We start from the raw sequence: 4,548 nt of genomic DNA, 5'->3' as shown, positions 1-4,548 counted from the left end.
GGAAGAATTTGGAACTTTTGGATAGAAAAGCCTATGAATGGTAGAAGGATATTGTAATGGGTTTGTCTACTGGGATCTTGGAAGAAAGTGATACTGAAATGTGGACAATGGAGGACTAAAAGATGAAGTTTCAAAAAAGAATAAGAACTATGTCAGGAACTGAGCTAAAGGGCCATTTGTACAATATTTTGGCAAAGAATCATTTTTTCCATGTACTGAAAACTAGAGTCAAAGTGAATTTATTTATTTAGAATATATATTACTGTTGTTTGAAAATTTCATACATGCATCCATTGTATTTTCTTCATATCTACCCCAAAACCATACTCTAAATCCCTCTTGACTCCTCTTAAACCATCTCCCTTCTTCATGTCATTTTTAAAGTTACACACTAAGTACAACTAGTGATGCCTTCTGGAATGTTGACTGATCTTGTTGGCTTGATCTTGTGCAGGTCTAACACAGGTAATTATAGTTGCAAGGAACTGATGCATGCAACAGGCATGTCCTTCTCTAGAAGACAGCATTTCGTAGCACTCCTCTAAAGCCTGTGGTTTACATTCTTTCCACCTCCTCTCCTTGTGGAGTTCCCTAGTCTTGGAGAGCTTGATATAAAGGTCATATTTAGGTCTGAGCACCCATAGTCACTTATTCTCAACATTTTGACCAGTTATGAGTCCCTGCACTGATAGCTGTACACTGAAGACCAAAGTTAAGACAAGCACTAATCTATGTGCATAAATATAAATATTTGAAGGCAGTCTGACAGCCAGTCTATATTATCAAAATAATAATAGCATGCCTTCCTCTTAGGAGCTATGATCACTCCAGATATGGGCTTTTGATCACATTCATACTACCATACATGAATATCCTTCTGTAGGGAAGCCCTCAAATTTAATCAGAAAGCGATTAGATGGCATTATTGCACCAGTGGGCATGTCTTGCCTGACAGTTTGGTATTTTAAGCAGTCAGGGTTCACCAGTGGATAACAATATTGATAACTTTTCTTCCTCGGTGACCTGCATAGCATCTTCCTGCACTATGGAAGCTAGCAACATTGGAGCAGTTTTCAGGACAGTTCCAGCTTGACTTCTCTGTACCTTGCAACTGAGGGATATGATGTCTTAAGCAATAGGGTCTTGTTCTTTAATTTTGATGGACAACCAAGAGGACTGACAAGAGTTTGTCTTGCAGTGGGAGACTCTGAGACATACCTGACCAATTCCTGCATGGATCTCACACCTGGTACTGGGAATTTGTTTAGGAATTCAGTGATGCTAGGAATACATTATTCAGACCTCCAGGTTACTTCCCTGCAGTTTCTGGCATTTTTATATTCCCTTTGCTTTAATTTGAAGTTAATTCTCTTCCACGCACCTGTTTCCTTAATCCCCCATCTTGTTCCCTGCATAAATGCTTCCCAGACAGTATATTCCCTTTGTATTTTCATTTTTACCTGTGTTCTATTTCAGTTCCTTGATCTTGTCCTCAAGCTCGATTTTTTTTCTATCTGTTTCGTTATATTACTGAGACTTCCATAGAACTTTTGATTTAACTTAAAATGTTTTATATTGTAGTACTTCAGATTTTCTGTCTTCTTCCCTATTTATTTTAGCTATTTGTGTTCTCAATTAGGAGCTTATTTTCTTATTTGACTTCTTTGCACATGCATATAACAATTCTTTGTGTTTTCTACTTGAAATGTCACCTAGATTTCATCTCATCAGATTCCATTACTGTAGGATTGGTAATTTTTGGAGGAATTATGTTGTCCTGGGGTTTTTGTTATTATATTATTACATTAGGATTTGCACATCTGGTGTTATTTCTTTGCATGTTTTGATTTATCAGCTATATTCTTTCACTTGAAGTATTTGCCATGTTTACCTGAGACTTAGATGTGGTAGACTTGAGTGTATATTTCAGAAAATAGTTCTTCAGTCAAGGAACTCATGGTGTAAACTTGATGCTATTCACTACACAGGATCTTAACTTGGAAAGCAATCTCAGGTGGTGTTTGGTGTTTCCACTATGCCAATACCATACTAGCCAAGTGATAACAATTGCTCCTTTGAGTTCCATAACTATTGTAGGAAAAACAACCAGAGCCATAAATATACTCATATTTAATTATATTAGTAGTGTGAGGGAAGGTTGGAGGGTAGTGATAGAGATTCCATATTATTTTGACTTTGAAAAAATGGAGTGGTAAAAAGACTGGAAAGGGGAAGTTGGAATGCTGTTGGGGGCCACAGACTTTAAAGACTGTTAAAGCTATAGAATTTTCTAGTTAAGAAGTAGAGCCAGGCCGGGGCGTGCTCCCGGCCGGAGACATGCGCACTGGCGGTCCAGCGCTCGGAGCCCGCGGCGAATGGCAGAAGATCTTTTCATTTAGTGTCTGGGGTAAAAATTCCAAGTTTTTGGAACAAAGCTTTCCTTACCATTATAGTCCTATTGATTGTTTTGTTTCTAGATGCTGTCAGAGAAGTAAGGAAGTACTCCTCCAGCCATGGCATTGGGAGGAGCGCAGGTGGGAGACCTAGTGCATATGAACAGACACAAATGAAGCTTTTTAGATCTCAAAGAAATCTGTACGTTTCTGGATTTTCATTATTTTTTTGGCTAGTGTTGAGACATCTGGTTACACTTATTACTCAGCTGGCAAAAGAAATATCAAACAAGGGAGTGCTTAAAACTCAAGCAGAAAATACTACTAAGGCTGCCAAGAAATTCATGGAAGAGAATGAAAAACTAAAATGGGCACTAAAAGGCCATAACAAAGATGAAGAACACACTTAGGAAACTGAAAATAAAAAACTAGTAGAAGACCAGGAAAAACTGAAAACGGAATTGAAGAAGGCTTCAAATACCCCCTTTTCTTTTATTAAATAGTGCAGTGCTTAATCTTAGATTTTGATGTGGCATGTGTATGCTAAGAATTAAAAGCAAATAAGAAACCATACACAACCTAATAATAACAATTATTTTCTGTCCAATATAAGCATTTGTTAAGTAGTTAAAGTACTAATTAGATGCAACTTTGAGGACATGGTCTGACCTGTAATTAGGTTCACAGTGGAGCCTCAGCTTTAAAAAAACAAAAAAACAAAAAAACAAAAAAAAAAACTCTTTGAAGCTGTCTTCTTATCTATCCTGGATTTTTTTTTCTTCTTTTCTATTTTTAAAACTATATTTCACTTTGGTGTGCTTGTTTTAAAGCAAAGGACTAGGTTTCCCCAACCTCTTGTGTCCATTCCTCTACTTCATACTTGGCTCAAACTCTTCAAACATTCTGAGGCATAACAGCCCCAACTGCAATGATGTCTCTGGGTATTTTCACAGCTTATTTCCCCAGTCTGCTCAAAGTTGCTTCCTTTCCTATGTCTTCTTAGAGTTTGAGGCTCAGGGACACTTCCGCACTGCCATGAACTAACCAAATTTTTACCTGTTGTCCTAGCATTGAGTTTCTTTTTTCTCTTGTCTTAAGAACCTGTGTTTGTTTCCCAGCACCCACATGGTGGCTAACAACCATCTGTACCTCCAGTTCCAGGAGATTGGCACATTGTCCCCACTTCTGGCCATTGTCGCTACTTCTACCCCTTTCCCAGTCAGGTGTTTTTGTCTCATCACCAAGAAGAGGGCAAGGCAGGAGCTTCCCAGGATTTTCACTTAAGACAAGAGAAAAAAGAAACTCAGATGCCCTTTTTAAGGCACAAAATGATGTGATGACTATGAAGATTCAGTCCGAGAGACTTTGAAAAGAATATGATCAACCCCTGAGAGAACACTTGGAACTTCAGAATCATTTAGAAAAAGACAGTAAGAAAGGCCTGTGCACATTACAAAAGAAGATTATGATATACCGTGTCAAGATAATAAATCTGTTATCATGATAGCAACTAAAAAATTTAAAATTCAGTTCAAAAAATGTTTGATTAGCAACCAGTTTTTTTTAAACAACATGTATAGCCTATATAGTAGTGACATTATGAAAATATTTGATGTTTTAGATATAAAGTGTGTATTTCAGCTCTTCAGAAAAATATAAGCATGTTAGATGCCTACTTACATATTGCTAATAACATCGGTATATGGTAGCTGTTTATCCATAAAAGGAAAAATTCATTAGCCATTTACTCCAAAATTAGATTTTATTTAAGTTGCATGAAAACATTAATAGCCTTGAAAGCTTTGATGAGCGCTCAGTAATCTAATCAGATGATGTTCAAAGATAGTACTCCATATCAGAAAATTTGTTCACAGGGAAATGAAATATGTATAAATGACCAGAACTAGCCACTATATTTATAGAGAAATGCTAAAAAGAGCAGTGAAAATAGTAGCCTTAGGATTTTTTTAAGCCTCAATATTATATGGTTTACTCTACATAAGACAGCACTATTGATAACTATATTTTTCTTACTGTGCTTGTGTACATCTTGGATTATTTTTATCTGTTTTAGTAACAAAGTAAGTATTCTAACTTTTCCAGCTCATCTAGTTATTACTAGGCTTTATGTCCACTTGCATAACTGTCATAACAC

The 4,548-nt window shown here is 36.6% G+C and overlaps 1 pseudogene; it reads left to right on the top strand.

The window, feature by feature from the left end:
• Window positions 1–2,337: 2,337 nt before the first annotated feature.
• Window positions 2,338–2,896, top strand: LOC103740900 (annotated as a pseudogene).
• The last annotated feature ends 1,652 nt before the right edge of the window (window positions 2,897–4,548 follow it).

The sequence above is a fragment of the Nannospalax galili genome, unplaced genomic scaffold (assembly GCF_000622305.1).
Source record: "Nannospalax galili isolate Female #2095 unplaced genomic scaffold, S.galili_v1.0 scaffold641, whole genome shotgun sequence".
NCBI classification, from domain to species: Eukaryota; Metazoa; Chordata; class Mammalia; order Rodentia; family Spalacidae; genus Nannospalax; species Nannospalax galili.
The sequence above is the reverse complement of the archived record's forward strand: the minus strand, read 5'-3'. Positions and strand labels throughout refer to the sequence as shown.